This window comes from Notolepis coatsorum (genome assembly GCF_963971535.1).
Source record: "Notolepis coatsorum genome assembly, chromosome: 1".
NCBI lineage: Eukaryota > Metazoa > Chordata > Actinopteri > Aulopiformes > Paralepididae > Notolepis > Notolepis coatsorum.
In genome coordinates this window covers 126,916,023-126,929,960 of record NC_140165.1, presented here as the reverse complement: position 1 = coordinate 126,929,960, position 13,938 = coordinate 126,916,023, and positions in this window count along the sequence as shown.

Sequence of the window (13,938 nt, the reverse complement as noted above, 5' to 3'; positions counted from 1 at the left end):
AGGAAAAAAGTGTTATTCCCATAGCAGGAGTCGAACCCGCGTCTCCCTGATGAAAGCAGGGCATCATTACCGCTAGACCATATGGGATTTGCATATGGTATACTGTACAGAACCTGTATACACTCTGACAGGGCTCCGGGGGTCGGAAATTTATCTTTCTGTACAAGTTTTTTAAGTGAAATATATTAGTAGGACTCTTTTTACAGCATTCTAAGACTTGTAGATATATAAGAACATAAGACATGTTTTGATATTATAAAATATTATAAAAACAAAATATAATCACTCCACTATACCCCTGGATTCACTATACAATGAAATAAGAATAAAAAATAAGACATGTCGACAATGTAGCTATCAACCAGGCCATCACTGAAACAATATGAATTGTTTTTGCTAGTAGTCTATGTAAAACCCTGCATATTGCAGGGAACTTTCGCAGAGTACATTTCGCAGAGTACATTTCACAGAGTAAATTTGACTCAATCAGAGTACATTTGGATAATTGAATGTGAATGATACATTCCTATCTGTGAACACTAAAATCACGGTAAAACCTAACATTGCATTATTTTCATGGTTATAATGAATAAAAATACATCTTTAAGATGTTTCATGTTAAATGGTTCTTAAAAAATGAATTTCCTTCAATCATCGGGACAAAAATCAAACAACCTCGCCGGTAATTATTTTGAATTGAATTATGAATTATAATATTGTATCAACAACTTTCATACATGTTAGCCATACTATACACTAACTATGTTGACTGAATTACATTTTATTTACCTTAGAACCATCATCTTTGAGTTGATTGAATATTTCCTATCGTGTGTAGGATTTAATGCATATCCATAATATTGAGAGCATAAAACGCTGGGGGGCTAAAAAACTAGACGTTGCAAAGTAATTCATAAATGAGTTGTATAATGTACCTTAGAGCAGGTTAAAGAAAATACATTTGGGGCTTGATATTACTAAACTTCTAAAAAATACATTTGTATTGAAGCATTTTGTTTTTATACCTTATCATTATGCAAACAGGTAAAAAAAACTATGTTGACATGTCTGTTTTAAGTGCATCAGTCAGTTTCATGGTTTTAGATGTTTTATAATTTATGTTTATTCAACCAATAAACATCAAATTCAGAATTCACTAGGATTGTGTTCTCATGTTTTTTTACATTTAGCTAAAATATAAATACACACTGTAGTAGATACACTGTTTTAGAACAATGTTGTTTGCAAATAGTCTGTTTTACTTATGTAACACGTTAGAGTTGAAATTCATGCATGACAATTGGTAAACCTTAGTCATTTGAGATCATAAATCCCCTCTTTTAGCTAGACCTGATCAAAATGACAGATAAAAACATAACCAAACACCTAAAAAATACACCAAAAGCAGATTGATAAAAATTTATACAGGCAAGCGAGCCTAATCACTGAAATTACAACATCAAACTGTTTGTCTTACAAAATAGGGATGTGTCATGGGGGTGATATATCTCAACCCTTGACTAAAATAGCATTATCCTTCTGACTATTGATTAAATCTACTAAAAATCGACCTGTTTCATGATTTTAGATGTCTATAATTTATGTTTATCCTAGGACCATGCTACAAATCTTCAACACAGTTGGCTGAAAGGTGACTGAAAAGGTGACTGAAAACTGGATTGATGCAAGTTACATGAACATGTCTGTTTGAGGAAACAAAATAATGTATTAAACTATTACACTATTACACACTATTACACTATTGCATTATTACACATTTGCACAATATTACACTATATAACACTATTACATACTAGGACTACCCTATGACAATATTACACTATTACACACTATGTCCCTATACACTATTAAACAGTAGCACACTTAGATAAGATAAACCTTATCCCTGTGGGATAATTCTATTAATTTTTTCAAATAATTATTATTCCTCTATTTAAATCTGGGGACAAACACAGTTTTACCAACTACAGGCCAGTGTCTTTGCTTTCACAATTTTCCAAGATTCTTGATTCATGATTCTTAGATTCTTAGATTCTGAGTGAGAGTCGGTATGGATTCAGGGCAAATCGATCAACAGCCTTAGCCTTAATGAATATATATGAAGAAATAACCACAACCGTAGATGAAAGGAATTACACAATAGGAATAGGAAATACACTTAAAAAAGCATTTGATACGATTGATCATCACATTTTAATTTCTAAATTACAAACATGCAGTGTGAGAGGGGTGGCGATGAACTGGTTAAGTAGCTATCTTGAAAATAGACAACAATATGTTTTCAGGTGACAATTATATAATTGCCTATTGTCTACATTAGCTACAAATACAGTGTATTTGTAATACACTGTTTAGAACAATACTATTTGGAAATATTATGGTTGAATTACTAGTGTGTAACATATTAGAAGTGCATTCTTGCATGACAATTGGTAGACCTTTTTACCATGTATTCATTTGCGATCATTGACCCCTCTTTTAGCTAGATGGTCAAAATGACAGCAACAGCAAAGACCTAAAAATACACATTTTCTGAACATTACATTTGAGGTGGAGCAAACTATATTGAATGTGTTGTCCCTCAAGGTTCGGTCCTGGGGCCCATACTTTTTATTTTATATATATTAATGATATATGTGAAGTGTCAAACATATTGCAATTTGTTTTATTTGCTGTCGATACAAATTTCTGTATTCCAAATTACAAATGAAATGTGTAAACTTAAGATATGGTTTAATAACAATAAGCTATCCCTAAATTTGGAAAAACGAAATGTATGATATTTACTAATCGAAAGAAGGACAATGTGGCATTATGTATTGACAAAGGAATCCAAGGATTATGTTGGATGAGAAAATGACATGGAAGCCACATATAATGTACATAAAAAAATAAGGTAGCCAAGAGTGTTTTGTTTTGAACAAGGCAAAGAATGTGCTTGATTATAATTCTATGCGAATATTATATTGTTCACTCATCCTACCATATTTGAGTTACTGTGTGGAAGTGTGGGGTAACACGTATGAAAGCAACATAAAGCCCTTATTTATATTACAGAAGAGAGCAGTAAGAATAGTTCACAATGTAGATTCAAGAGAACATACCAATGAATTATGTATTAAATCCAAACTATTGAAACTTAAAGAGTTAGCTGTAATACAGACTTTATTAGTTTTGTTTAGAGTAAATGCAGAGTATTACAAGCAAATATACAGAGGTTGTTTGGTCCCTAATCTTTCACACCTCCTTGCAGCATTTTGACACCTAACAGCCCCCCCCCCTGTTCACACCCAGATCCTCAAAAAGATAGATATTTACAGCACTTTATATTTTCGCCCCAACTCTAATCTATCATGTCTTTAACTTTTATACCTAATCATATATTGATTGATTGATTGAAAAGTTTATTAACAGATTGCAGAATGGGTACAGTTTAAAAGTTTTTTATTTTGAATAAGGCCTTTTCCCCACACTCTGTGCTATTTCAGGTTACTGTGACATTAAAAGAGGGGGTGGCGATGTCTGAACCGTGCTAAAAAGGGGAAGTTGACCTGAAAATGCATGCTTACCATTGCTACAGTATATGGACATTCAGGCCTTGAGACGATCTATATCCAAAATAAGTCTTAATTAAAGATGGTTGAAATACCCTATTTAAACAGTTAAAACAGCTTGGACAGATATTTTCTGGACTGTTTTCACAAACAGTGTTGTATTTGTAAATCTGCTATGTCCTAAATGTCTGGATGTATTGAAAAAAGGGGGACTCTGATGTAAACAAGACATAAGTTTTTCTATGATCTGTAGCCTTTTAATTTTAGTTTTACGAAATAAGAAAATAAGAATCACCACCCAAACTGTCAAATAGTTGGTATTACTTTTACATTTAGTCAATTAGTTGACGTTTTTATCCAAATTATAATTATAATACATCTCTGTCAGCGGTGTAACAATATTCATCAAAGTGTAGGTTAGTTTATTAGGACATAATGCATGTTTATGGGGAAATCTTTTAAAATATGTGTGATCTTAATCTTAAAAAATATGCTATGAGTATAATGTTGTACATTACTTGTACATGTTACAAAGATATAAACCATTTGAATGATGACTGTAAATGTGTATTGAGTTGTCCCCTAATCTTCACGCCTCCCATGCTGTGTTTTAGCACCTAAGAGCGCCCTGTTCACACCCCCGATCAGAGACACACACCTCACAGACACACATAGATCTTTTCTGTACTTTATATTTTCAGCCCAACTCTTTTAATAATAACTCTAAAATAATTAATGTGCATAATGTGCACTGTAATGCAACCTTTTTAAATAATCTAGAATTCAAAGAATTCAAACCCTAGAACCTTGCATGCTAATGTAATGGTGCACTTTTAATTTTACAAATTACATTTGTAATTTTCTTTTTGCTTAAACACAAGTGTATAAAGATTATGTCTTTATCCATGAAACTAATATACATACATACATTTGTAATTTGGAATACAAAAAAAATTTATTTTACATTTATTTAGACTTTTGCTTAAACACATTAGACACATTACATTTGTAATTTGGAATACACTTATCTAAAGATTGTGACATTTGGCATCTGGCATTAAGAAAACACACACAGACACCTTGGGGGCCGTTTTTCTACAGAAACGGGAAGTCGCAGAGTCATAAATCTGCTTTTGGCAGATGGTTTTGAGTCATCTCATTGGTCCTAGTCTTTCACCAGCCTCGTATGACATCTACGGGGTTTGTCACTATCAGAATTTTCAGAGAAGCTGCAGTTAGACAGAGGGAGAAATATTCAGTCTACTGAGAGACATTTGAGAGAACACACAGCCTACAGAGTGGAGACACACACCAACAGCAAACAGACAGAGAGAGGGTATTTCTTAAGATACAAACATCATTTGGAAGAAAATGCACTTTCTTAAGATACACTCACCATTTGAAATAAATGCACTTTCTGAAGAAAACACACATTGTATTTTACATTTAGCATTTGATATTAAGAAAACACACACACATTTGAAATAAATGCACTTTCTGAAGAAAACACACATTGTATTTTATTCTGAAGATATATTCTTAAGACTTTGGAATACACATAATGTATTCAACCTTGTAAAACTTAATTGTGAAGATATATTCTGAAAACTTTTGGAAATACAGAAATACATATTGTGAAAACCATGGAATACATACAATCTGAAAATAAAAAAAACGTTTGAATCTAAAAAAAATTGAATCTTTTATTTTGAAAGACTTTTTTTTTTGAAAAAAAATATAACTTTTATTTTGAAAAAAATCTCCTCCCCTTCCGAAAACCGGATGTCCCGCCCTCAAAACCGGATGTCCCGCCTCCTTACATCCTAGACCAATCAGAGAAGCCCTAGGGGGTAATAAATCATCTAAAAAGGGGGCGTGGCTACAATCCATCAAACTTTGATATATGCCCTTATAAGGTATGACATACACCTAAGTCCCGCCCCCTTAAACCTCTCGGCCAATCAGAACGCTCCAAATTCCACAATCTAATTCTACAATCAATCAAACTAAAAGGGGCGTGTTTTGCATAAGTTGACAGATACCGCATCCTAATTCTCTCTCTGTCCATGCGTGTCTAGATTGCTTTTCTCTGACTTTCCATCCATAGTGTAATACATTATGGTATGGAGTGATCAACAGGATAATTTTTTGCTAGTCAGTTGTCACAATCTTATCAGTTGTAATATACCCTAGGAATATTGGAATGACTGTCTTCTTGAATTTGCTCCCACTGCTTCCACTGAACATGGATGTTGTCTGCACAAGCCAGTGTGAAGATGTTTGCAACATCTAGTTGTAGAAACTATGCACTGCAGCTTTAAGATTTAACGTCAATCAATCAATCATGTTTAGTAAATAGACACCTGATTTTCTAGTCTTATTCTAATACATTTTCATGACTTTTGTATTATAGGAAAGCATGGCTAGACAAAAAATGTCAGTTGAGGAGCGAAGGAGAAGAAATAGAGAGTACCAATGAAAGAGAAGAGAAACATTACACAGTGATGAAGAGAGCAAACATGCCATGCAAGAGCAGGAAAGACAAAGGTGGAAAAAGAGGGTTCAAGACAAAAAAGTTATAGAAATAGACAAGATGGGAGACAGGGCACAGAGGTATCGGAGAAAATATTGGAGAGAGGTCCAGAAAAGGTGCAGATAGAAAAGGTCCCGTGAAGGTGCGGTGCTGGAGGCAAACACCCCCCCAGATCAGGATATTAACAAAGTAAAACGCGAAAAAGGCATTCAAGAGAAATACAAACTTTGAAAGAGAAGATTACAAATGTAACAAAGCAACAAAACAACCTGAGAAAAACAATGTGCTGAAAAAAGGCTACAAATACATCACCACTGGACTCTCCAGGCAAAGAATATGCTATCAGGAAGCAAAGTAAGGAATCAGAAAATCCAAAAGGCCCTGCTATTCCACCACATCCTCAGAAGAGAGCTGAAGACAAACAAACAAACTCCTGGCCCACGGCGCCAAAAACCAGCACTGAGTGTGTCATCAAGCACGATTCTTAAAAAGTATCGTCTTCTTCAACAAATTAAAGAGTTTGGGTTAACCTATAAGTTAATTAGAGAAAAGGAGCATCCTCAGAAAAGGCCAACATTCATACAGGGTGTAACACAGACTGTCCAGTGTCCAGGATTTCTTCCTGAACTCTGCACGTGTGACGATGTGTGACGATGTGTGACGATGGATAGTGCTAATGATGGCTTTGTCATTATAAATGATTTCCCATATCTTTTAAAATCTTCGAAAGGGGATGGGTATATTTGGAAATTTTGCAATACAAAATGATGTAGGTTAGAGTTATCCTATCCCAAAAATGTACTCATATTTAAATTCCCCATTAATAAACACATCATTTAGACACCTTGCATGTTAGGATTTCCTTCAGATTCATGTCATGATGGCACTTCTGCAAAATGACAGGGAGAGACAGAGCGAAAGACAAAAAATGTCAAGCATAACCTGCGCTTGAAGATGGACAGTGGAAAAAGAGGAAGGGTGGAGCAGAGAGGGAAAGAGAGAAAAATACATACTGCTTACTGCTTGTATTTCACAGAACAGTCAGGTGGAAATGACTGGAAATGAAATGTTTCAACAGTGGAAAATAGAGGAAGGGTGGAGCAGAGAGGGGGGGAGAGAAAAATACATACTGCTGACTGCGTGTATTTCACAGAACAGTCAGATGGAAATTATTGGAAATGAAATGTTTCAACAGTTCAACAGTGAAAAAAAGAGGAAGCATGGAGCAGAGAGGGAGAGAGAGAAAAAAGAAAGGCCCGTGCAGGAGATGCCGCTAAATGTGGCAACATTGACCAAATGTTTTCTTGCACCACAGGACCACCAGGTTATGGTTAGGGTTAGGGACCACCAGGTTAGGGTTAGGGTTACTAAATGTTTTCTTGCACCACAGGACCACCAGGTTAGGGTTAGGGTTGCACCACCAGGTTAGTCAGTGATCAAAATAAACATGCTAGCTAGCTAACATAGCTAACGTTACCATGCATCATCATCGTCCCCTGTCACTTTTATTTTTCCCATAAATCTTTTATTCAACTTCAGTCCTGATCATAACTATTTTTCTTTTTCATTTTTCTTGTAATGTCAGATTAAAATGAAATACTCTCACTTTTCTGATAAGAGTTGTTAAGTCTGACATTACAAAAACTAAGCAAAAATCCATCAAAATCAATGTTGTTGCTAACTATTGACACATGATGATTATAACAATTATTAGCCTGTAATAATCCCCCCCAGAAAAATCCACTTTGCATTTGATATATAGAAAATATTTAAATGTTTGTGTTTTTTTTAACAATTTGTGATGCCATCACAAACAATGGCATTTAAAGGGTAAATATTTTAAAAGTCCTGCACCAGCATGCAGGGAATTAAGTCTTTGTAACAAAAATCTTCCTGGTGGGGGACCCCCAGACCCCCTGCTTAAAAAGTGGCCTGACTTGGGCTATATTTCACACTATATTTCCTGGCCTGAATAATTCCCCCAGTCCGGCCCTGCGAAGGGGTGAAAAATGGTAAAATCATTTTGAAATCCAAAATGATGTAGGTTAGAGTTATCATATCCGGAAAATTATCCTATATTTGAATTCCCCACAAGAAACACATATTTTAGACACCCCTCATGTTAAGATTTCTTTAAAATTCATGTTTGCACAAAAGTATGGCCCGCCCTAATATGATGACCACTGGTGGCTAGCCAAGACCATCGATGTGGATACTGATCAACAAGATGTGAAAGGGGAATTTCTACATCCCCATGGTCCAACAGAAAAGGTTCTGTTTCTGCCCAGTTCAAGACATCATAGTGAAACTAATCGGAAATGCAGAAGGAAAAGAAGAGGAGAAGTGGGTGAGAAAGTGAAGATCAGGAAGTGGTGTAGAAGAGGTAGATGAAAACAGGGACGAGAAGAAGGGGTCCTGGTCTCCATTACTGTTTTTGTTGTTGGAAACTGTGAGGATTGGTTCTTTCCCCACCACAGGCTTCTTAAGGTACTGTGATGATTGGTCCGTTCCCCGCCACACGCTCCGTTCCTTTAAGGTACTGTGAGGATTCTGTGATGATTGGTCCGTTGCCGAACGCACACTTCTAAGTCAAGTATCAATTACCATCACGCACCTGATGTGTGTTCTAATCAGTGCCCCAGAGGCTTCATATACTCTGACCTTCTGTCATTCGATGCCGAGTCGTTTTGAGTACTACTGTTCTGGAATACAACTGCATATACCTGCCTTTCCCCGTCGCTGTTCCTGTCTTCTTTCTCTCCAGGACCTTTTTTGTGGAGAACCTGGTTCCCCGTTTGGAGCTGCGCCTCGTTATCTGCCCGCTTTACGCGTTGCGCTCTGGTGAGTTTTTGGAAACAGTCTTTTTGGATTATCAGTTTTTTGTGTGTTTGGTGAACACTGAAGAAATACCGTTTTTGTTTGTACTGGACTCAGCTAATTTGTGTGTTAGGATAACACTGAAGAAATCCGTTTTGTTTCGCACTGGACTCAGCTAATTTGTGTGTTAGAATAACACTGAAGAATACTGTGTGGTTTTTCACTGGACTCAGCTAACTTGTGTGTGGTACACCGAAGATCAAGTCACTTGGGATTAATACTGGACTCAGTCACCTCTCTGCCTCTGTGTGTTCGTTGGGCTGTTTCTGATTTCTCTTTCTCTCCGTTTTCCACCGTGAGTGAAAGCTGGGAGTATCTGCAGAGCCGCTACAACGTCACATGCCAATTCCTCACCACTATCTACTGGGAGTATCTGCAGAGCCGCTACATCGTCACATGCCAGATCCCCGTTTGTCTGATTACTGTACCTCATCCATCTTGTGACTCTGTAAATAAATACGCCCTAGCTTTTGGCTAACTCTGAACTTCCTTTCTGTGCCGTTGCGTTTGAGGTCGGTTACAAACCCTAACAGAAACAGTGCATTTTGTAATAGTTGGAAACGGTGTATGTAAAGTTTGTTGTTATTACAATTGAGTTGAGAGAATCATTAAAGACTCCAGTCACCCGAACAACTGCCTCTTTGAACTGCTGCGGTCAGGCAAGCGATACCGGAGTCTCAAGGCGAGCACAGAAAGACTCAGAAGAAGCTTCTATCCCCAGGCCATCAGGCTGCTAAACGAACAATGAACACTACACAACAACAAACCACCAAACGCACATAGCACACACATCCACACGCACACACTCACTTTAAACAAACACACTGTAGCACCCACTCCACACACTTTATAGCACACACCCACTTTAAACAAACACACTGTAGCACCCACTCCCCACACTTTATATTTATTGATGAAGGATTGCACTACAACTCGTACACCTTACTGTAAATTGTACCTAAATTGTACCTCATCCCATTTCTGCTTTGCACTATATAGTACTGTACATTAGTACACTGCATAGTATTGTATATTATATGGTAACTCAGAACATTGTACATATGTCTATACCGAACACTGTGACCTCATTTTCTTCTTCTAAATTACATGCTATACTATGTTATTTGATACTATCTTGTCTAGCACAGTCTCTGGAGCGTAACAGCAAGAAGCATTTTGTATGAAAGTATTCTGTACTTCTGTATGACAACTATTAAAGAAACTTGAAACTTGAGTTAACAAAATGTTCAGTATAAGACAAGGAGTTATAATTGTCACTTCCATCTGTTTAAAAAATGCATGTGTTCATTTATCAGAGATGCATATACAATTTTGTCAACTCCGTCAGTTTCTCGTCAACACCGTCAGATCTTTGTCAACACCGTCAGATTTTTGTTTTTGTTAATTTTGGGGAAAATACAAATTCCTTCTTCAGTTTATGTTACGTAGGCCTTAGGGGCCCCGTCTTAGACTGGTTCCGGTCCTACCTGAGTAATAGGACCTTCTCTGTCCAACTCTGTGATCTCACTTCCTCTGTGGCCCCCCTCACCTGCGGGGTGCCCCAAGGCTCGATATTGGGTCCCACTCTCTTCCTCCTATACATACTCCCCCTAGGCCAGATCTTGGCAAAACACAATATCTCATTCCACTGCTTCGCCGATGACGTGCAGGTTTACCTCCCCTTAAAGCCCACCCAAGGGAAGACGTCTGCCTGGCAGAAATCAAGTGCTGGATGTCCGAAAACTCCCTGACATTGAACGAAGGAAAAACCGAGGTCATTGTTTTTAATAGTGCCCCCCCCGCCCCCCCTCATTGACGCACTTGGTCCCCTGGGCCCAAACCTCTCCACCTCTGTCAGGAACCTCAGGGTCATTTTCGACAGCAATTTTAAATTTGATAGACAGGTCAGCGGCTTTTACCACCTTAGACTCCTGGCGAAGACAAAGGCATACCTCTCCCAAAGTAACCTAGAGACGGTGATACATGCCTTTGTCACCACCCGCCTCGACTACTGCAATGCTCTGTACACGGGCATCGACAAGTCCCTCCTCCGCCGCCTACAACTGGTGCAGAACGCAGCCGCGCGCCTCCTCACCAAAACAAGAAAACACGAACACATCAGCCCAGTTTTGGCCTCGCTCCACTGGCTGCCTGTTAGCTTCAGGATCGATTTTAAATTAGCACTAAATGTTTTTAAATCATTAAATGGCACGGCTCCCTCCTATCTGTCCGAGCTCCTGCACTGCCACACCCCCCACCGATCCCTCAGATCAGCTGACCAGATGCTATTGGTGGTACCCAGAACCAGGCTCAAGACTAGGGGAGACAGAGCTTTCCCCAACGCAGCGCCTAGATTGTGGAACAGCCTCCCCCTCAGCGTACGGACTGCCCAGACCGTACAGGCTTTTAAATCACTCTTGAAAACCTACCTGTTCTCCTTGGCCTTCCCCCCTACTTAACCACCACTAGACCCCTGGCCCTTCTATCCTCTTTGTTTTACTGTGTCCTACCAGTTTTTATTACTTTCATTGCTTTATTATGTTTTTAATCCTATATCTTGCACCATATTGTTTTGTTTTTGTTGCTTTCATTGCTTTGCTATGTTTTTTTTTCTTTCTTTTAATCTTATACCTTGCCTCACACTATTTTGGTTTTATCAACTTGCTTGTGAAGCACTTTGGTGTCAGCTACCGCTGCCTGGAAATGTGCTATACAAATAAAACTGACTTGACTTGACTTGACTTGTTTAAGTAATAAAGGAGCATCAGATCTTCACCCTCTTGTCTTATTTACTTAATGATCTTTTTTTATCATTTCAAAATTAAAAACAAAGTTTGAAAATGCAAATATTTCTAAATCTGGGTTTTCAGAATAGTGTGAAATTACACCTGAGGTTTATATATTATATTTGATTGCATACCAGAGTAACTAAACACTATTACAACATACTTCAGAACTTTAGATTCTTGTTGGACTGGAATAATTAGAATTATATACTTTTTTGTGTGTCTGACGGAGTTAACACAAATCAAGTTTCAAAGGGAAACATGTGAATTTGTTGAATTTTTTTTTCTATAGAGCCTGCACCTTTACATGGTTAAATAGCTCAGACCTCTCTCTACATGAATATACAACTCTAATCAATATAGTGTGCATTCTCAAAATATAATATTAAAACGTGTTTTGTCCCGACTCTCAAGAATCAGTGATCTAAAAGTAAAAGTACAAATTGAAAGGGAAATAGACGAGAGGAGAAAAGTTCAACATCAGTCAGTGAATGAGAATGTTAGGCACTCTTTATGGGCTTGGCATGGGTGAGCGCTCCCAAGCATTCACCTCCATTACCCCACATGGCATGAATGCAGCAAAGCCTCCCAGTCCCAACACATAAAGCTCAGAGGTCAGGGGATTCTGTGGTTCTGGGAAGTGTTGCCTCCATGCTGACCCATCAACAGTCTCTAACTTTACCACTGAATGTCTTCTGCCGAATAAATAAAAATGTCAGCGTCTGTAGATACACGAATAGTCAATCAAAAACCTTAATAATACATCGAGGCTCATGAGCCTAGCTAGTCCCTGACCAATCACACTATTATGTATGGCCGCCCATAACTCAAAGTGCCTCTCTTTCCCCAAAAGACTGTGGCTGTTGTGTGTTGAAAACACAAAGAACAACTCAAGAGCGTTTTGCGGTACACTTTCAATGAGCAGAATTTTCTATTATATTTGTTTTCACATAGGCTTACTGCTACAGCTCTGTCAATAGTATGTTTACTGCTGTTAATTCCACCATGTTTCAAATCCCCTCTATTTTATTTGCAGTGTAAACTAATTGGAATCTGCTGTAAATAGAATTGTTCAAACAGGTTTTGTACGTCACAAGTTTGTGTGTTTTCACTGTGTTACAGCTTTTTGTTTAATGGTTAGATGGTTAGAGTGTGCAATGCATTTATAATTTCATATAGTATGTATCGTTTTCTTTAATTTGATTTTAAATTTAATTTCATGTAGTGTTTTTTGTGGGTCGCTATTTGTCGATGGGAGCAGTTGAAAATGTATTAAAAAAAATAAAAAAGGATGTCTGCTGTTCACATGAAATTCCTCTGACTAACACAATGTAAATAATGTCTGGCTTTGGCAGGGTGGAGGGCTAAGGGTTAAAATTATGGTTTTAAAATGGACATTGAAAACATATAGGCCTACATAACAGTGGCTTTTTGATTATTGTAAATGGTTTACTGGTGTTACAGGTGGTGGTGATAATGATGATGATGGTGATGATGATGATGATGATAGGAGAAGGATGCAGGCTTATAGATAAGGTTAGGCCCAAAATTAGGTGGGGGGGCAGCTTGGTCTACTTTCAAACGTCAGCACCCGCAGCGTTTGTAGCTGCATCAACTACACTGTAGTGATTGTAATGGTACATAATCACCCGCGGAACTATTGTTAGGAACATTCTAGAACATTAGTTCCGCCCGAACATTCTGGAACGTTTGTGAGATGTCATGGCAGAACATTCTAGGACCTTAGTGCTGCCCGATCATTCTGGACGTTTGTGATGATGTCATGGCAGAACATTCTAGAACCTTTAGTGCTGCCCGATCATTCTGGACGTTTGTGATGATGTCATGGCAGTACATTCTAGAACCTTTAGTGCTGCCCGATCATTCTGGAACGTTGGTGATGGTGTCATAGTAGTACATGCTGGAACGTTGGTGATGATGTCATAGTAGCACCTTCTATAACCTCTAACATTCCTAACTGCCACGGCATTCTGTTTAGCTTTCTAGTAATGTATTGTATCTTGTAGTTGTGCTGATGAGTTACCTTCGACTTCAGGACATGTCAAATGTATATACACTCTTTTTCTGGATTTTTTTAGTATCACAAACAGTACTGTATTTGAAAATCTGGTATGTCATAAATGTATAGATGTAGCAGTACTGTCTA